We start from the raw sequence: 22,138 nt of genomic DNA on the forward strand, positions 1-22,138 counted from the left end.
TACAAACATACAAGCAACACAGGGAATAGTGCACTGCTAGCAAGCTCTCAAGTGACATGAGCAATTTCTCTCTATTCATCTGGACGAGATTAATCCTGCTAACCCACTGATCACAGGACATCTATTTCAAATTCAAAATTAACTTCCTGACACTTGAAGATTTGCTGTGCTCCATTATGGAGAATGTATCAATGCTTCAGTTATTGGAGCTTTTGAAGGCGTTATGGCATCAGAATCAAAAGATATGGTCAACATTATCTTTTTATTACATGCAAAGTACAACAAAGTAGAAGTAAGATCAACAAGACCTCTACCACCAAGTTTAAAACCACCACCATGTAAGTATATTGCTAGCATTATCAAAGGCACATGAGAGTCAACACTAAGAGATGGCAGACTAGCAATGAGGCAATCTAAAAAGGGTTCTGTTTTCTTGTGCAAATCTATTTTTGCATTGATCCTACATACAGAACCAATCCCACCACTGGAAAGAGAGAATGATTTGCCAAGGGAACCAAAAAGGTCCAGGAACTAGAGCTGTGTTTGTCTGTCCTTCTTTTGCACCCTCTTCCATGGCAGCTGTATGAGATTTCTGTACCAAAAATTTCCCCTCTCAGATCCACAAGTATTAGATCTAAGTAGCAGACTGAGGCACTGCAACACTGGAAGCCTGGCTGACTTAGAAATGTAGCTAACAGACATATCTTGTACATTTTGAGTAATTCCTTCAGTCCCATCTAAGAAAACTTATATTTTAATTTTAAGACTACATATTGATTAGGTACTATGGAGTCACACCTATGGCTCTTACTGTTACTCAAAGACAAGGTACAAAAGGTACAAGTGAAGTCGAAGATCCAATACGCAAACTGCATGCAGGTATGACCATGATTATGTAGAGGATATCAAAGAGAACCCAGGGTTTTCTAAATAAACACATGAAATACAACATTTACCATCAATCACTAAAAAAAAAAGTATTCTGCTTCTAGACATGAACATGCTATACATAACTCAATAGAAATCAGTACAGCAAAGCAAAATACAACTGACAACTGAAGCTCAGTATCAAGATACCAAAAACACCCATAGGTTCCTGAACTTTTAAGAAACTCTGTTCTTTTGGGTATATATTACGTGTATCTAGAAAAAATGTGTGTGCCATGACTGACCCTTTTCCACAATTAATTTTAAATCTGAACATCTAAAATCCAGGAAATTAATTGCATAATGTGTTAAACTATAAAGGTAACAGCCTTAAGCACAATGGTTTAGCACACACCACAAACTTTGGCAAAACCAGGGAGACGGGGTAAAACAAGGCTGATGACTCGCAATCTCTCCCGTCTTAGCACTGAAGTCAAACAGATGACTGCAATGCCCAGGCCTTTCCCTTACCCTGTATTTATATTGCTCAAGAAACAACAACTCGTCTACGGATTTGAACCTTAGCAATTACGCTTTCTCCTTGTTCTTAGTTGAAGTATCAAGACTGGCAGACTTAACACACACACAAGAATTAAATGCCCTGTAGGATTTTTCTCCAGTCTTTTCCTCATTTGAAAGTAGTTCTACTAACAAAAGTAGAGTATGGTACCCTCTCCTAGACTAGTTTTTCCACAAGTTCTGGAATACTGCTTCCAGGAAGATGTTAATGCTGGTTTGAAATCCTTATAGAATGCAAATCAGAATGCAAAAAAATGGGATTGCAATTTTCTTCTTCAAATTTACTGTAGGAATTTCTTTACATACTTTGCATGGCAGTGCCCCTTGCTCCACAAATTAATATATGCAACAGTGGGAAAAAGACAAAAGCAATATGGGCTAGAAAGATATGGTCAAGATAATCCTTCCTGCCCTTCTGGAAGACAGTCACATGAAATAATGTGACTATCAGAAGCTTTCCAATCAATGTCAAGCTTTTTAGATCTTTGCTCCACTCTCCCTTCTTTACAGACCAAAAGAGGAACTGGAGTTGATTTTCTGTTTAATTATCAAAACAATACTTGAGTCAGCTGCATGTCTCTCTAGGTGGTAATTCCCACCTGCTGGGGACTTACTCCACACCTAGGAATTTCTAAGAAGGATAAAGAATGATATTTTTTTCCCCAAAGAATTAAGTATTTCCAAAGAATTAACTTTTTATATATGTTCTTTCTACTGGTGCAAAGTGATAGAGCAGGCTGGAAAGTATAGACCATACCATCAGGTTAAGATACCAAGCTTCTCTAACAAGGAAGTGGAAATCTTTGTTCAGAGAAGTGTTTTCAGAGAGCTTATTAGGACAAACATAATTTATCATTCAAAGCCACAGGTGAATGAGTGCAGATCACTTATAATGCTTCAAAATTCCTTGGAATTTTAAAGACAGTGCCCACAGAAAAACAAGTCAAAATTCAAATACACACAGAATTCTCCTAGTCAAGCCCCATCCACAAATAAAATACTGTCCAAGATATTAAGAGGCATTCTTTGGATGAGCCAAACCTGCACGTTGCCCAAGACCGTACAAAGAGCCTTCTGAAAGGCTGAAATGACCACAAGCTCCTTTTCCATTTTGGGCAGCTGGGCACGCCTGTGGAGGGAATGCCTGCAGGTTTCCACAGTTCTCTACCTTCCTAACAACACTTGAACTAATGAAATGGGTTGTTTCCTCAGTATTTTAAAATACTTCTCCAAGTCATTCTTCACAGACTTGAGAGGCAGAGAGTTCTTTACATCAAGAGACGAAACCGTGGAACACAGAACTACAACTACAAAGAGGATTCCAGTAGCCACTCCCACTCCCCATTACACAGCCTGCATGCTGCTTACAGGAGGGTGTAGAAACTCCAGTCAGCTGGGAACTCTCAATTTTCAGTGAAGAAGAGAACCAACAATATGCATTCCAGGAAAACCAGTCCTGGAAAAAGAGCAGCTTTTGGCACTAACGAGGCTTAAATAACAGCCTGGAAGACCAAGCTTCCACATACCACATGCCATACATGAGGAACCTGCAAGCATTTATTTGGTAAAGTGCCCTCCTTGGCCATGGTGTCTCTGCATTTGGCTTCAATGCATCACAGACATCTTTTTAATATCAGTAGGAACTCATTTCAGCTAGTGTTTTACAGGGAAAGACTAAGTAGATTTTGCAGTCCTCGCAAAGGTCAACACCACATTAGTGCTCACCATCTGTGGCTTAATTAACTATAGCTTCCTCTGGCTGCTTAGAGGTTTTCTGATAATTTAGGACACGAATTAAATGAAAACTAGTATGTAAGTGACTTGAGAGTCCTGTTTATAGTATTTACACAGCACGTGCAGCACAAGGAAATAAGCATTTTGTCAGTACTTTAATGGTAGACCGACCACATTTAAATTCAAACAGTGCAAATGAAGAATTCGGTCAGCACTGTACCAAAAGAAGAAAAGCTTCAGTTTTCTTGTTTCATTAATATCTTGAAATCAGTTTCTATAGAAAACTGAGAGCCCCCTTTTCCCTTTTTTTTAACCACCAAATCATTTTTACAACTGCATGGAACTTCAGCTGCATAGAAATAAGATTTCAAATTCCACTCTGAAAAACAAGGAACAAGGTAAATCAACACATGCCAACTGAGTGTCACAACAGTCTTCAGAGAACAGTGGCAGAAGAAAGTACTGGTTTTGAAATCTCGACTGCTCAGAATTTACACTAGACCTCTAGTGCCATCATTTAGAAGACTACTCCCATAAAAAGAAAAATTTAATACCTTACCTGAACCCAGCCTCAAACACATAAATGATTTTAACCCCTCATTTAAAAGGGCAATATAATTTTCTCCTTATTATCATTCCTTGATAACTAACCACCCATTTATTTTTTCTTCCCTCTTTTCTTTTTCACTGATTGTGTTACCTGCCATATCTGATTGTACCATTGATCTATAATCTCTTTCAGTGATTATACCTTTTCAACAAACCTTCAATCTTAATATTGCCCTGCCTGACGTCAGAAGGAACAGGAGGAAAAAACCCAAAACAACACATGAAACAGAACAGTGACATAAGATACAGATCTGCAGAACACCAAAGATCTTAACGAGATCTATTAACTGGCAGTGTATCTCTGCCATGCTACACCACCTTTTTTTTTTCCAGTGGCAAAAGATGAGAACCTAACTAAAACACAGAAAAACTGACAGCAACTGACACCCCCAAAAGTATCAACAGGCAGGTGCTGCCAATGCCACACAGAACACATCAAAACCCTACAAGGCATCACCGGATTTAGCCAAGACTAAAATATGGATATCTTCTATTGCTTCACAAACACATACACATGCATAGAGCACTAATAAACAGCATATTCCTTACTCCTTTCTGACAAGTGAAAGGCTACCCCTGCCCCACACCACTGCAGCTGGTAGGGCAGAAGGTCAGAGCAGCACCGAAGGCTGCAGGGCTGTGCAACTCCACAGAAGCACATAAAGACATGCTTTTCCAGAGGGGACTGCTCCAGGCCAAACAGTGACCCGATCCACAGGGTGCCCCTGCAACATCAGCCAGAAACACTGAGGTTACAGAAGGCTAGAAAGTTTTTTGGGAGATCATAACTTCCCAGGTTACCTTAAACAGCTTTGTCTGAGCTGAGAGAAGAGGCTTAGGCTTACCAGGCGATGCTAGCGCTTTCTATGTAAACCCAACCCACACTTGACCTATTTTCTGCTGTTCTGAGAGCACAGTCACGATTTACCTCATTCAAACCCGGCAGCTGCTGGGCTACATCTGAACCAGTTAAGTCAAGCTTGAAGGCACAACACTGACCCCTAAACCAGAAACAAAGTCGAGCTGAGGTCAGCCCTGCTCACACGTGCACAGAGGCACGCCACACAGGCAGAGCAGGGACAGGCAGAGACACTCTCCCTAGGTGCAGAGGCCAAGCCAGACAACAGGGATAATGAATCCCTTCCCAGCAAGGGGCTCTTAATGCATTGTTCTGACAAGGACAAATGTTTATAGATATTTTGGACCACAAACACTTAAGAATAAAGGTTATTTTCAGTGTATGATAGCTCCAACTGTTTCTGTAAGTAGAAAGGTATAAATGACAGGGGAAAAAAGATGAAGACTAAAAATTCTGTGATTTTCCAGCTGTCATTAAACTTAAAATCTCTCAGGAAAATCTATCAACAATTTGTATTTTGTTCTCCACTCTTCCCTGTACCTAACACTTCTCACACACTCCTACCTCATTTCACCTGCTCAACAATTAAGGAGTTGACGCTAATTTTAAAGTTTTAATTATCGTGTTTGAGAATTAGGGGAGCAGGGCTGCATACACCTCTCCAAGTCATTATCTGGGCCTTGAAGAAGCATCACTGCACCGGTTAGTTCAGTTCTGGAAGAATAACTCACACCTGTAAGAATAGAGCTGTGAGTTATTTCTATTTAAAATACAAAAGGTTATCCTATGGAAAATATATTAAAGTTAGGAACATAAATATATGGGAGGGGAAGTGGGGGGGGAGAGATGTGTCTTGTAGTCTAATATTCTCCCTGATTTCAAGTCACAACACAAACACAAAACCAAAGCTATTTGCCTTCCTATAAGACTAGCAATGCCTCAGGTGAAATGGACATGCTGGAAAACTTGCTTTTCACAAGTCACCTCACTATTCCTGTATCAGTAAATAAGGATCTAGATTGGAAAGACAAAAGGGAAACAACAGCAGCATACTGAATGAGCATGCAGCAGGTAAGCAAGCAGCCACAAATGGATAAGCAAAACCAAACCTGGGCCAGGCAGACACTGTCACAAAAAAAAAAACCTGCTGACTTCTACAATAGTTTTGCATTTGAAAATAGAGATAAAGGAAAAAAAAATAGATGACCCTTGTGCTCATGGGTTACATCATCCTCTCTTCAAGCAGCGGGGACAATCTGGGTCAGAAAAGCATAATCTCTTGGAGTACCAAACGTACTTTCTAACATCTGATCTAAAGACAAGCAAACAAGCAGCTCCTACAGACAAACCTAGTGGACTGTCAGTTTCCACTTAAGAGCACATCTGTACTACTTACATTCTCCATATACAAACAAATGAAAGTCCAGTGAATAGCACTGCTCCACATCCACCTTCTCCCTCATTTTGATGACACAGCCATACATTTGTTTTTCTTCTGTTTTCCACTGTATCAGGTTTCCTTCCCCTTCCTCACTGCAGGATCCTTACATGTATCACCATCTTCTCAGCAATATGCAACTTTGTCCTAATTTTGCATTTTGTTTTATCTAGTCCTAGGAGAAACAGGGAGGAGTACAGGTCCTACCTCATTCAGTCAGTAACTTCCAAGTCACGTGGTGATACTGGAAAAAGCCTTTGAGTCACTTACCAAGCAACTCAATGCCACTATGGGAAAAAGAAACCTCAAAGTGCAGACATTTCCTGAAGCAAGCAATTACCAGAGTGAAGTTGATGCTAGCAAGGAGAGTAGCTCAGCAGATTGGAGAAAAATCTTTTAAACTGAAATGCAGACACACTGTGAAATGTGAATAGCTTTCAGAAGGTATCCACCAACTCCCCAAACCCCAGCAGCTGAAGGACATGCTGAATAGATGGAGGAGTCTAAGCAAAAAAAGTACATTCTGTTGATTACCAGTTGTCTGAACTACTGTGCTGCTAGAAAGGCAGTCAAATGCTCCCAGAAATCAAGCCAAGAAATCAGTTCTTGCTCAGACTGACCATTTTACAGAAGATCCATCCTCCTTTCATCAGGGACAGCAGAAATTACTTGCAGCAGCTTCAACTAGCAGAGCTGGAAAGCTGTTTACTACCACCGCAAAAACATAAACCGACAGACTGGATATTTCATCTCGTATCTGGTGGTAGTTACCTCCATCAGATCTTTTATCAGCTGCATTACTCAGCAAGTGTTCTTTGACAAGGCTACTGATAACAAAGAGCTTACTGTATTAAAGAGCAAAGGTCTCTCTATTCAAATCTGCAGAAGAAAATTGCAAACCACTATCCAATACGTGGCAGACTGACAACAGCTCCTAGAATCAACACCACCTCTTAGAAATGTGCATCACAGCATCTCACTCTTGTGAATGACTCTGCTCTGTAATCTGAACTATCACCAACTCAGATTACCAGCAACCATGGAGCTACCCAGTCCCTTCTGCAAATATCCTCAACCCTATTTACGAAATAGGAGCTCTGGGAACATAAAACTTTGCAGCTCCTTTGCCCCTACAACTCATAAGGATTACAAGCAGAATATAAATCCTTCCCAACAATATCATAACCAGTTCTTTCGTCAAGAGGAAAGAATACATCAGATATCTTCAAAACATTCTTGAAAGTCAGCTTCAGTGGAGTTTGGTTCACTACATTAGTGTTTTATTTTCAAGTGGTTTTCCAGGGTTTGCTTGGAAACATGTTTCTTAGATTGTTGGCCCCCATGCCAGTAATATGAAAGTAGTTCAGAATGAACCATGCTCCTCTCATCATTTAAACGAGTACCACTGTATCTGCACACACTTTTCAAAGTTAACTTCTAAATGGGATTTAAGACAGCACTGCAGAGAAGCAATGTATCCGGGCTGCAAAACAATCAGCACATTTTTCTTGCAGAATTTTCTTCAGAAGAACAAACTTCCCTGTTTCAGGGATACAGGAGACTCTTCAACTGTCGGACTATGCGTAAGACAGTGAGTCCATCACTGGACGAACATAGAAATGCTGCCTCTCCTCCAAGACAGTATCAAAAGCAACACAGCTATCATTGTGTACTTTTTTTTTCCTGCTAAGAGCACTGTTCTGACCTGCTGCAGCCATTTTTGGAATTTTGCCTATAAATAACAAGAGGTCTGACCAGCTGGGATGTATATCATATTTGGATTAACACCACAGTTCTCAAGAACTCCAGAGAAAGCAGGGGCTGTGCCTTTTACAGAACTGATGAATAATGGTCTCATGAAGAGGAAAGATTCATTGCTAATCAGGAAACAGGGGTATTTCAGTTGTTGCTGCAATAAGCTCCTTGGGGTAAACTTAGGAAAGTCATTCAGTGTTTAAAATTGACACTATGCTCATCTATTTATCAGTATTTTTCCATCAATAAATCTACTAGCACATAGAACCAAAAAACTGCTATTGAAAACATAACTCAAGAATGAACTACACCACTTAGAAGGCGGGAAGCCTGAGCATGTCAAGCACCATACATTAGCCACCAAGTCTTATGCACTCTGAAATCTGCCTTTATTTGGTATATATTTATATACCAAATACATATGTATATATATATACACACACCAAAGTGGCATAGAGTGGTGAAAAGAAGACAGCAAAAAGGAAGAAAACATTCACACCGGGTAAATACCCCAGCCTCTATGGCCAAAACATGATTTCTAAACTATGCTTATAACTCACAGCTAAAATAATAAAATACAGAATAGCTCGTGATGCACAGAAATTACTATGCTCCAAACTCACTTGCTCAGTAAAAACACACTAAAATACTACTCCCTGTAATGCTGGCAGACACACACAAATGAGGGGATAAAGGAAAAAAACCAGGAATAGCTTATTTTAATTCCATTCAAAAGACAGAAAATGTTTGCTAGATTGAAGGGGGAGGATCAGTATTTACAAACAATAGTAGCAAAAAAAAACCCAAGTATATTTACTTACATAATATACTGCTAAAAAGAAAGTAAGATTGATCAGGAAATGCTCTGTACACCAAGATCTCTATATCAAAACATGTATTACACTTTTATCAGTAATGTTATTCCAATGTCTAAGAAAGTAAGATTCATACTTCTTTCTGATTTTAAAAAATTCAAGTTTGGATAAAATTACTTGAGTGTCTCCCCAGATGTTTGGCCTGGAAAAGGAATGCCATATACACACCTGGAACTGTTATAGCTCTCAACCTCTATTCTACATACTGTAGCTTGCTCGAGTTTGTGGAGCAGTTCTCACAATGCACTAAACTACAAATTAGTACTTCTATTAGGTGTAATTTCAAAAACACATTTTGTAGGAATATGTTATAGAGCAGCAGCCCTGAACAAAGGAATATTGTATCACAGGAAGGAACAAAAGCAAACAAACCCATGAGCACTTCATCAAACAAGCTATTGTGTTTATCATGTCAAGCTAAAGCTTAACTGTTAAGAACACATTTCAATGAAGCTCAGTTTCCCCCCTACCTGAAATGCAGGAAGGCCTACACTTTTCCTGGGTAAGCACTCCCATACAATGACTTTGGGGTTTTACCATGGATGGGTTTGTCAGTTTAGTAATCCCAAGACTGCTTTTGAGAAGTACTAACATACTTCAGTGAAAAGGATTCAATCTTTACCTTCAAAGAAGAAACAAGTTTTGTTCTGTCTGTTCTGTTTTGAATGCCTGACTTTTATATTATTTCTTTGAACATTACCTCCTACAGTAGAAGTGTGGGCAAACCATTAAATAACCATGATTTTCTAAAAGTTGTAGGGAGAGTAAAGCAAATTCCTCTACAAGAGTGGAAATAAACCTGTTGTCACCTGGATTTGACTTACCTCCATTGGACCTCACAACTCATTCCTCTGCCTCATCTACCTTCCTACAGCCCTCCAGTTCCTACTACCTGAAAGAGCCACACTATTTGTAGCAGCTATGCCACCCGCCTGCTGACTGATGGCTTCTCCTCCATGCTGCCGATTTCCCTAAGGCTTGTCAGATGTGGAAGAACTACACTCCTGCATCAAACCTTGTTGAGAGATGCAAAAGGGTAACTAAAGCCTTTGTTTCTTAAAAAAAAAACAAACAAGGTAGAACAGACAGGTACAATTTTACTCCACTTATTTTGAAAGTAAAGACAGATGAAGTCTTCAGGGAAGCAGCTCTTTTTCAACGGGAGACACAAATACAGGCTTGCAAGAGACAATGTACATCTCCCTCTGGCTTTGCAAAAGGAGGGTGCCAATCCCTCCTCCCTCTCTTCATGAGCATTCCAATGAAACTCTTTCTGTCCCACATGTGTAGCTGTGAGCAAGGACTGGTATGAGTCATCTGACCCACTTCTAGCTGGACTCAGCCTTTTGCTTCCCCCCATGCTGGAACCACACACTTAAACATAGATGTGTCGGTAACAAGCTGTTTAGACCATCACTCTTTACGACACTGCCAGAGAAGCCAGCTGGACTGCTTATGGGTGGTCCAGACACCAGAGACATGGGAAAGAACAGGCGGCTCTTAAATGCGATTTTGAGAAGAGTTAAAGATACAGAAAGTTGTGTGCACCCCTGTTACCCGTGGAGGAAATGAAAGCAGGAAGGGAGCACAAAACAGCCACAGCTGCCAGCTGGCCCTCACCAGGAGTTCACAAGCTGCTTCTGTCAACCTCAAAGGGTGGGACCAACCCAAAAGTTCCTGCTGGCCTGATCACTGGAGGTACAATTTTACAGGAAAAGCAATTTTCAGCTGCAGTTGCTATTTTTAAGCCTTAAGTTTAAAGTACGAGAAGTCTGAAAGGTAAGTGCACATATGATTATGGGGTGCTCAAAGTACAGGCAGGAAAATATTTATCCCTCTTTCAAGATGTTTATAAGTATTTTTTATGGGCACATGTCACTACGACACAAGCCCTGCTACATGATCAGCTTGCTCTTCATGAGAAAACAACTCACGAAACCCAAAAGATAACAGGCCTGAAATGTCCAGTGTCTGCCCATAACAAACAGAAAATGAGAGTATCAGAGTTGCACAATGCTCTTTTTTCAATCCTTACTTCATGGCATGTAGAACTTGAATTTCTAACAGATCAAGTGAGATTAGCACAGTATTAGATTGCTAATCTGAGGTACCTATTTCATGATTAGTGAGAAAGTTTATTATTACTACTTTGACAATGTTAAGGTGTGTTAGACATTTGACCTGTCAGATCTCAGACATGCAATACATGTTCAGAAAGAGAGCAAAGTACACACTCTGCATGTAATACCTCCCACAGGGGATTTCTCAGTGCCCTATCTTCACATCTGCAACCTTCAGCAAAGAGGTAGGCAGACAGACCTTACCATTTTGAAACACTAAGGCAACCAGTCTTGTCTTACAAAAAGTTGTTCCAAAGGAGAATGTGAATACAGAAGAATTGAAACATGGGTTTGATTCATTCCTAGCATTTGGGTGGGTTTTTTGTGTTTTTTAAAACCCAGTATGCAGGAGGACTTTCTGAAGACTGGAGACACACTTCCGCTTTCTTCCTTGAGTGGTCAAAATAGCCTCTTTGCAGGAAGTTTCACGATTGTGAAGGAAATCTGAATTCTTTGCTCTGTCTCAGCTGTGCACATTTGTCCCAGTGCTGTACGGTCACAAATCCTTTAGAAATATATTATCACACACATATGAAATAAATGAGTGTGTATGTATTAGGTTATATATTTGGAAGTATATACACATCACACACTCTGCTCTGCCTGACCCAAACACAACTGAAATTCACTGACTGCTTGAGGAAAGCAGAGTCTTTCTGGGTCTTTCCATAAAGTGGAAATAAATACACTTTCCATAAGTGTATTTTATAATGGAAAGACATAACATAAAACACTTTGTTATTCTTTGTTTGCTTGTTCAAAGTATAATGCAGTTGACTCCAGCTGCTTCAGCCAGTAACAGCAGAATCACACATTTCAGCCCAACAGTGACCATGACTGGTACTGATAAACACCACCCAGACAAAAACATCACACTTGATGAGGTCACATGTACCATATACTGATCTTTAACTCTTTACATCCCCATCTACAATCCTTCAAGTAAACTACAATGCTTAAACAAATTAAAGCATGATCAGCTTTGGTGCTGAACTTACTACATGTATCATAACAAACAGAAGAGCTGTCATAATAGTACAAGTAACTTGTTATTACAGAAACCATTTCAGTTCTAATTATTTGAGTTAGGTCACAGCTGTATTTGTGAAGACTTACTGTAGTTTTGCTTAAAATATTGTATTGACAGATGTATTTGAAAGTGTGTTCATTTTCAGTCTGTAGCAAGAACCACTATAAACCCCACTACATGTCAATTTTTACCTACGAAATATGCATATTGTGAATGCAAAGTAGAAAAATATAAGGATTTGACTTACACATCCCATTTCAAGACTACATTTTCTACAGATACTAATCTGACATAGAAAATACATGTTGTAAATTTTGTCTGTCATTTCCTGCAAAGGAACATAATTTTCATTTCACTGCAAGGTACTACAGCAAATGTTCCTGTCTCCTTTACCCTCAAGATCCCCTTGTCACCACCATAAAAAGAACTGCATAACTAAATGGTCTGACCATTCCAGATTTATGAATGAGTCACTCCCAGTCACACACAAGTTCCATGGCAAGAATAACACCATTTGTATCCTCTATGAAGCAACAGAGATAAAAGCCACCGGAAACAAGCTGTAGGTTGGTGTTACAGGTACCACATATACAGGATCTAAGGAATTTTTACATAGAAGGGTGGGATTCAAAGCAGTACACACATAAGGAAAAGTAAAATCAGGTAACAATTATCTGTAAAGAAAAACCTTACTGGCAAGTGTAATACTTGCTATAGAAAACCTTGTGATGAAAAATGGGAAAAGGCTCATACAGTGCAGGTCCATACCCTACTTTTAATAATGATATTCATCTAGCTCTTGTGAAGGTTGTTCAATCTCTTAACAACTGAAACATGTTTATGCAAAGAGCAGATATGGCATGGGAATCCGTGGTTCAGGATTCTCCAGCAAGTCCTGCCAAGGTCTCTTTACTCTTGTTCTGGAAGAACCACTTCTGGTAACAACAGTAATTTAGTTCTTTGCCTATTCAAATTTTGTTTTTCCTGCCAAGACTAAAAGGATGCCAAGTGTGCCCTTTTCTTTGCCTTGAGCAGCTGTCACCTTTTAATGACAGCACCACCTAATTCATGAAGCCCTTTAGCCCAATAGTTATGTTAAACAGCACTGTGGTTTTGATGAGAACTGATCTGAGCAGAATTCACACCAAATGCTCATCTGCTGCCCATTACTAGTATTACAAGTATATGCAACAATGGAAAACTTACTCAGGATGTAAGAACTGTATCTGAAGTGAAATGGAGTCTTCCCACATGTATTCATCTTTGTTTGTTTTGGCAGAAAAGTACTGGAACTTTAGGCACTAACAGCAAAATGCAGTAAAAAAATTGTTCAAATCGCCATGGTCTATATGGACTTCATATTGAAAATGTGCAGCCATGCGAGCTTACATCAAAAACTAAATGCATTTAGAAACACTCAAAGTTAATTCATCTCTGCAAAGAATGGTTCCTTAGTTCTGTCTTATGCTCAAAAGCAGTTTAGCTGTATTCCAGACCAAACAAGGGAGCAAAAAGAACTTCTTTTTTCGGAAAAGCACATTTTTGCAGGAAGTTTACAAAAAAAATTATCTAGGACCTGTTCTGTTGGAAAATAAAGTTTTTAAGAAAAAAAGATATACGCAAAAACTACCTTACATTAAGTGAGTGAAGGCTAGGAATATAATTTCCAGCATTAACAAAAAATAACAAGCAAAACGAATGCAGACAATCCTCCCACTTCAGGTATCTTTCAAGAGAAAAGAGTCTTACAATTATAAGTTAGTATTTCCATTTAACACACTGCTGGTACATAATTCAGTTAGCATGTTTAAAAAAGTTTCTGTTCTCTTAAGAGCATTATCACTCAGTAAAGGTCTTATCTGTACAATTAACTCATAGAACTTTGCAATGAGACACTGCTAGCACTGCAAACATGTCTACATGAGGTATTTCTGAAACTTCTTATAACCCTTCAAATAAAGAAATCTTTGCACTATTTGTCAGGGAGCTCAATTTTATTATGTTTCTACATTCAGTATGTGTGCAATATCCAGTTAAGATGCAAATTTTGGATGCCTTAGTACTTTAAAGGAATCTCTGTCAGCAACCTCCTCCTAATGCTAAAATGAACAGACAATTTAGGTCTCCCTTGTCACCAAATTACTTTTGATACAGAACACTAGCCTCCATGTTAGGCTTTGATAGGTACTTGTTTGGTTAATGAGAGGGGGACACAACCTCATCTCACACAAAGGTGCTCTCAACATGTCAAAAATGGAGGCCAAGAGTTAGGGAAACCAAACTTATATCTGAAACCATTTTTCATAAGCTACTGCTTTGTACCAGAATCTGGTCAACACCTCCTTTAAAACTGAAGTGCTAATGCTGTTAAATACAGTATTATTTACCAAGACACTATAAAACCAGTTTTTCACATGACACATTTTCAAAAATGACAACTTCAGTCTGTAGGCACCTCCCAAATTAAGGTGCTTCTATGTCTAATACTACACCAGTAAATACTCCTTGAAGTGAAGGGCCTAAAATGCATGTAGCACAGCTATGTTATCGCCAGCCAGGCCTGGCAACAAGACTGTTCTACAAAATGCAGTCCTTCTCATACATTCAATTTGTTTTGCTCAGCTCATCTTGCAAGGAACCAAAAGGAGATTGCCAAGAAGAGATTGATTACTGTTACTGGAACAAACGTTATCAGAGACATGATCTTGATAAATTTCAGGCAAAGGACAGACGCTAGCACAAGTATTTGCTTCTTAAAATGCATCTGGAAGATTGCGGCTAGACTCTGAGGGTGAATTTACACTTCACAGCACAGCTGATTTAAGAGGTCACTGCTGCCAAAGGAGGATATCCCACTCTGTGTTGCATCATCCTAACCCCCTCCCTAGAGGAAGCCACAGCACTTGCTCCACCCTGGACTAATCCCCAGCTCAGCTCACTAACATCACAAGCTTTCTCCCACCCCCGTTATTATAAAGCAAGGTTGTGCTGGCTTAAAAGGCTGAAGGCACCTAATGTGGAGTCCAACAGTGGGAAACGTCCTCTGCGGCAGAGCCAAGCTGTTTGAGCAGCTCGAGCCACAACACATAACCTCACCCTGACAAAAGTGTTGAACTCATTTGGCTTCCCCACCGGAGACACGCAAAAACACCAGCCCTTCCACAAACTGAAGCTTCCCCTCCTTTGCCCAGGATTCTCTCTCAGTTGCTTCTCTTTTTCTAGCTCTATATTTGGTATTGGGGAAAAAAAACAACATCTTCATGAAGCAGAAGGGAAGAAGGGGTGTCAGGACAAAATTACATAGCATTTATTCAGGGCCATCTGTTATTCCAAGTCTCAAAGTACTATTTCTGTACCACCGCAGCATACCATCCAACCCATAAAAAAGAATTTATGGCTATTCAAGTTGAAATCAGTTTCAGCACAAGCTGAAATGTATCAAATGTTTTTCTTATGTCAGAGAAAAGGTTTTTAAACCTCCTTCTGAAGGGGGGTGGGGGGAATAATCTCCTGTTCTTTAAATACACACACTAATATATTAGCATGTTTCTAATTAATGAAAAAGGCATTAAAAATCAAGACTACTGGAAATTTTAGCATGCTTAGAAACAACAGCAAAAGAAGGTCTTTTTTTGTAAAAATTCACATTTTCTGCTATTCATTCTCAAAAAAAACCCTAGTCAGATACCACTGTATTACTGCAAAGACCTAGAAATGAAAGCTCAGCTTCAGAAGGGTGGATACTATCTTTCATCTGCTCTACAACTAATGGTACTGCTTAACCTTTAAAGGTATCAGGTATTTTACTTAAAGGTGGCTCAGTAACATCAGTTGCACAGTACTCCTTGACATGATCAGATTCACTAGACTCAGATATGGTATGGGATATAATCTTTCACAAAATGAGCAATAATCTCTGCCAATAATCAATAGGACATTATTCCCATAACAGAATTTGACAGCAAAACGCACTTAAAAATAATAAACACATGGATTTTAACTAAGCCAAATGTAAAGTACTTATACAGTAATACATTTCTTACCTGATAGGGCTGAAAGGCACTATCACCAGTTATAAAATCCAGCTGTTTGTCCACAAGGAATTCTACTGCAGTAATTGAACTGTACACAGTTTTTCCAACCAAGGGCTTGAATGTCTATTAGGAAAAAAAATTAAAATTAACCAATTAAAAAAAAACTCAGCACACCAAACCCCAAGGACTAAATAAATACTGATGTAATTATTCCATCAAAACAAGTTAAAACAGAATAACAATTACTAATTATATAAGAAATGAGGATTTGGGGGTTTGTCGTTTTTCCTTTGTGCCGTTGGTGGAAAACAAGCTAGAAAAGGGAACTACACCATGTATTTTCCTTTCCCTCATTGTGCTTGAGCAAGAGCATTTACCACAGAAGCTCGAAGTACAGGAGCACGATTAGATCTTAAACATACATCTTCACAGAGAGCTCCTCTCTCTCTGCCTGCAGGACTAGCTAGCGCAGTGGTAATTACAGTAAGGACGTTCAAGTGGAAGCAGACTGCAGATGTGAAACGCTCCCCCCCTTCCTGTTCTGAAATCGTTCACCTTGCCTGGAGTCACCCGTCTCATTTCCCTGCTCTGACTGCTGCTGCCGCCCCCGCTGCCGCGCCTCCCTGCAGCAACCGGCTGCTCCGGCGCAACCGCTCTGGAGGCGACAGCGCTCGGCCCAGGGGCTTTTGCAGCGGGGCCAGGAGGTTTCCTGCCAACATTCCAGTTGGACAACTGGCCCCTCGCCGCCTCGCCAGCACGTGGGAGGAAGCAGGAAACCTCCTGGCCCCGCTGCAGAAGCCGGGCATAAAGAAAGGGGAGCAGGGAATAACGGGCTCCTCGACGCCCCCATGCAGGCAGTCTTTGCCCAAACCCTCCCCCTCGCGCATAGCCTCGCCCAGGCGCTGTGGGATGCGGTAGGAGAGTGGGAAGGGAGCCATGACTCCAGTGGGTCTGCCCCGAGAGGGGACAAGCAGGCGGTCCCCTCCCCTGCTGGTTGGGTTTCCTGTAACAGAAGCGCAAGGACAACGTGACTGAGTGGGGATGTACCGAGAGGATGAGTCAGGTGAAAAGGAAATCCCAGCGGATGGAGAGGAGAGAAAATGCCGCTCTGAAGACACACAAGAACAGCAAGAGGAAGGCACGGGTGAACAAAAGAAATGACTAGCAGAAAGAACATGCAGGATATAAGGGGAAAACAAACATGGAGGGACAGAAGAAATAGAGGAAAGTTATTCTACAGGACGAAACAAAAAAACAGTAATGAGGGAAAACAGGAAAGCAAAAGAGCCCTTTGAGATCGATTCTAAATTTAAAATGCAGAAGGAAAAGGCAAAGAGGAGAAGGGCAGGTCAAACCCCCTGAAGCACTGAGCAAATGCTACACTAACACATATAAGATGGTGATACTGGAAAAAGGACATCACTAGCTCACATGCAACACCCCACAGCAACAGACCCCAAGGACTTGCAAGGAGAGGACAGGATCACCACTGCCTGTTTAAAGGTGGGGAAACTGAGGCACGAAGCAATCCCGTAACTTGACAAAAGCCACCTAAGCAAGGGTGGCAGCAGCAGTGACCTGCTCTCAGTCAGCCTGCAGGCATCTTGTCAGAAATGCACTCAAGGTTTTATCAGACTTCATTACCTATTTCACAAAGGTGTGCCTTGCAATTAGGCTAAATTTAACCCAAATCTCTCTGGAGTTTCAGCTGTGGCACTTACTAAACAAATAAGAGAATACTTCATTTGTAGAGATACGCAGTACTTTAACAAATCTATCCAACTTTACAAATGCTCAGATGTAATGTGCTGCATTCTTGTTTCCATTTCATTCAAGGTTTCAATTCAGCTGTTACCTTTTCTCACATAAGCAAGGAAAAACTAACCCCACTCTCTATCAGCCAGCCAGCCAGCCAGCCATCTCAACAGGGTAACTAGATGAAAGCGCTGGAGGGGGCAGGAGATTATGATAATACGCTAACTACAGAGTCTAAAGAGTAAATAATTATTTAACCTCTAATAGTTATGAAAGGGCCTTTGCTCTTGCATCACTTTTCTATAATGGATCTTGTATTGCTAATGGTTTGAGTTGAGAGGGTGGAGTCCACATCATGAAATTGCCAAGCATTGGGTGTACCAATACAAAAGCAGAAAACCTTTCCTTTAAAGAAGTTGATGATGCAGTGTCTTTAGGTTCTGAACTTGTGCTCACAGCTTCAGAAGCACCGTTCTACTTTTTTGCTTTCTAACTTTCTGGGCTATTATTCAGGTCAAGAAACGCGTTTCCGACTACAAACAACAGGACATACCACATCATTAGTGAAATGAAACCATGTGGAATGTGGCTCACAGTTACCATTCAGGATTCAGACAGCACTACAGATTAAGGTACGCATGAGCCACTGGTTTATCTTACTGCTGGTATTAAAAGAACTAGTTCCAAATATAGATCTGTGAGCGTGATTATTCTGAGAAGAGAAACGTAATGCCTTCTCACTTGCTTTCATAGATCTAAGCCTCTAGACAGGCCAACGCCCCCAAAATATGCATGTGGAGGATGCGGGATATCCCACAAGCAGAGAAAAAATATGTAAATAAATAAAGCAAAACTGCCATGTCACACACCTCCTCATCTGCGGGTATCTGCTCAGCTGCACACAAGTTCAGATTTTTAAGGCACTATTAGAAAAGATTTCCACTATCAAAGAACAACAAAACCCCACCCTTTAATAAAGGCAAGCCTTCCTGGGAAAGCAAAGTCCAGACTCCAACAGCTCTGAGAGATAGGCAGGCCACCAAGGACAGGAGAGGGGTTTGAAAAATCTTAATCCGAAAGACATGACCAAACTTCACACCACACATCACGTATGCACAAAGAAAGACTAAGAGCACAACAGGCAAGAATCAGCTACTGAAGGCAAGCATAGGAGGCATGTAACAACATGAAATTAAATGTAAGAAGGTCCAACAGGCTCCTCAGAGACTTTTAGAGGAAGATGCTCCCTCTTTCCATTCCAGAAGTGGAAGGCAGCTCCTGGGAGAATAAAGCTTACTGGCTGAAACCAGGAAAAACTGAACCTCTTCAAACAAAAATCTCCCTTTCAAACTTGCATAAAGCTTCCTTTTACCATCCACATTAACCCAACTCCCTGAAGACCACAATTAAGCAAAGGACTCAATTTTAAATGACATCTGACTTAAGCACTCTTCTAAGCAGCTGCTTGGAAAAAATCCCACTTTTTTTCCACCAGATTTCCCTGCTTGGCCAAAGGCAGCTCTGTGAACACACACACACTTTGCTTTGCCTCCAAGTTCCCTGATACTGAATAAACTGTATTTCTTACTTTGCCCCATTGCCATCCATATCCCCATGATACTACCACCACAGCTCATACAAGAAACAACCTGCCTATGACAGGCGCCTACCACTGAGACTAAGAAGAGCTGGTTTTGGACCTTTGGAATAATGAAACAATTTTTCAGAAAATATTAAGTATCATCATGTCACAACAAACAATCTCAAAGGTATCCAACGGCACACACCATATACTTGCAAAGAGAGCAGATTACTCACGGACTGCTTTTCCTAACGCCTTGTAGCACAACTCATCTATTTATGTATTGTTTCAAAACCCCCATGGCAACCACAGGCCCCACTTTCTCGAGGAAGCAGTACTGAACAATCACAGAGCGTTTTTACCTCTGCCTAACGCCATGAAGCAGCTGGGGACGTGGTGAGCAACCCGCGCCGTGAGCCTGAGCAGGCAGTTCCTTGGCAGCGGCCAGGGCTCCGGGAGCCAGCGCACCCCGGCTGCTGCAGGCTGGCGCTGCCAGGCGGTGACACCCCGGAGCTCACTGCAGCAAGCGCTCGGGTTACAGCTAAGCCCGCAGCTGCTGTCCGGCTCACCCTGCACGTACCACTGCCTCCCAGGAGGGAGCCTCCAGCGTGCTCGGTTGCGCGCACCCCGGCCGCGCATTTCCCTATGCACAGCCACTGCCTTAGCTCCATTGAAAAAAAAAAAGCCTCTAGCGAAATTTATGCCGTAAAATGAACTAAAAACATAAAAACGTATTCAAGAAAGCTAGTCTTACGCTAAACCCCATTTTATAGGTTTTTCCTCTTTAAACCGAAAAAGAAACCGACAAGATCGTGTAAACATCATTTCTACCTACTATTCAGCAAACTTTTCCACACATTATTCTTTAGCCTCGCTGGCTAGCCTGCAATAGCGCAAAAACTGGCACCTTCTCATTATGACACTTAATCATTCAAATAGCTGGCGCTCTCTTCCAAGGCCTGTTTGTTGCCATGGTTTGTACTCAAAGGCAGAATTACCGAGTGGAAAAGAGCGGAAGACAAAGCAAATTTGACACAAAAATCGAGGGTCGAGTTTTCTCTCCCTCCCTACGGAAGATCTCGTTCCCAGCCAAGACGTTACTCCGGGCGGGACTCTCCCAGGCCTTCCCCAGAAAGGGTGGTGGAGCCCGCACGCAGCAACCGGCAGAACGGGGGTGGGGGTGCGCGGCCCCACAGGAAGGCGGCGCGGCCCGGCCCGACAAGCCGGGCCCCCAACACATACGTCCGGCGGAGGCGCCGTACGGAACCGCACTCCGCCTCACCGCCAACGGCCGGACAACGAGGCCCTGACGCGGAACAGCCACTGCCGACGGCAGAAATGTAACCTCGCCAGGCAGTGGGAGCGAGAAATGGATTCCTTCATCTCCGCTCCCCCCGCTGGCTTCCCCCTCCGCCCGGCCCCCCGGCGGGGGCAGGGACGTGTCCGGTACTCACGGTGCTCCGGCCCACGTTCACCCGCCTTCGGGCTGAGCACAAAGCCGCCGCCTGCCGCGTGCGCGCCCGCGGAAGCCCGCCCGTCACGTGCACCCCTCCGCACATCGCGGAGAAGGGAGCGGGGGAGAAAGGACTCCATAGCCCCGTGAGCGTGGGGCGCACCCCGCTCCGCCCCCGGAGAAGGAACAAAGACCGAGGGAGCCCCTCAAAAAGTTAAATATGTCCGCGGATGGGGGGGAGGGGAGGAGGCGCGGAAGAAGCCGCAGAAGCGCTCCCCCCCTCCGCGTTACGGCGGCGGATTCACCGACCTCAGCCTGTTCCCTCACCCCCCCGTACTCACCTCGCTCAGCGGCCCGGCCCGCGGGACCTCCGCAACCGCCTCAGCCTTTGAACTCACAAGGAAAATGGTTCTCGCCGCGCCGCTTCCGGGTCGGACCGGGCGGCCGCGCCGGAGGCGGGGACGGCGGCGCCGGGGGAGGAGAAGAACTGTTCTCCGCCCGCCCTTTGTAGGGCTAGCGCGGAGCTGGGCCCGCCGCGGAGGCCCCGACGCGTCCCCGCTGCTGGGTCATGGCGGCTGCCGCCGCTTACATAAGTGCGGTGGCGCGGTGCGCAGGGCCGGCCATGGCAGCGCGGAGCCGGGACGGGAGGAGCCCGAACGCACGGAGCCGAGCTGCCGGGAGCCGAGCGAAAGGAGCACGCCGCGGCAAGGGGCGGCGCTCGGCAGCCACGGGGGCGGGCGGGCAGCCACGTCCTGCGGGGCGGAGCCGAGGGCCACGTGTGGCAGTGGCCCGGGCGCGGGGCCGGGACTCCCGGGGGCCAAAAGGCTTCCGCCTCCAGCAGTGCGGATAAGAGCGAGGGACCTGCTGCCTTGTTCACGGCCCGAAGCGTGGCAGGGCTGCCCCTTGAAAGCCTTTCCCCATCTCGCCCTCGGGTGAGCGTTCTGAAGTCAGCAAACGAGGGGTAGGAATCTGCCCACATTCGTGTATCAACACACACCCACCCCCCAAAAAATCCAAAACACCAAAACCGGAAAGGGAGTGTCAGCGCTGACCTCAGAGCCGAGCGCCCAGGGCTGTCCCGCTCTCCCCTGCGCCGCCAGGCACCGTTAAAAGCTCCCAGGGGCTGCTCAGCCAAAAGCCCTTCACAAACAGCACAGCACACCTCTCCCTGAGCAGCGTTACAGCCTGTCAACTGGTGCAAAACGTTCTCAAGCACAATTTTCTAGTTTTCAGCGTACCATCAATTTTATCCTTGATCACCAAAAAATACCACATAAAACATGTTTTCCCATCGTTGACCATAAGTTATTGTGGCAACAACTGGTAGCTTACAGTTTAGATAAAAACATTAATTCACCTGACTTGTCAGGGGCGGAGACAGAGGGGCTGGGTGGGGGGCGTGGGGTGTTAGTTAGGGATGTGAACGGTGTACTGTCTAGTGAGAAAAT

At 42.9% G+C, this 22,138-nt stretch overlaps 1 protein-coding gene across 1 annotated transcript in view; it reads right to left on the reverse strand.

The window, feature by feature from the left end:
• The window catches only part of JMJD1C (jumonji domain containing 1C), a 56,256-nt gene extending 40,248 nt beyond the window's left edge, over window positions 1–16,008 (reverse strand). Inside the window, exon 1 of the mRNA XM_031053295.2 lies at window positions 15,910–16,008. The gene's annotated coding sequence lies outside the window, so the exon portion shown is untranslated. The remainder of the gene's footprint in view (window positions 1–15,909) is intronic.
• Window positions 16,009–22,138: the final 6,130 nt, after the last annotated feature.

The sequence above is a fragment of the Melopsittacus undulatus genome, chromosome 4 (assembly GCF_012275295.1).
Source record: "Melopsittacus undulatus isolate bMelUnd1 chromosome 4, bMelUnd1.mat.Z, whole genome shotgun sequence".
Lineage (NCBI taxonomy): Eukaryota > Metazoa > Chordata > Aves > Psittaciformes > Psittaculidae > Melopsittacus > Melopsittacus undulatus.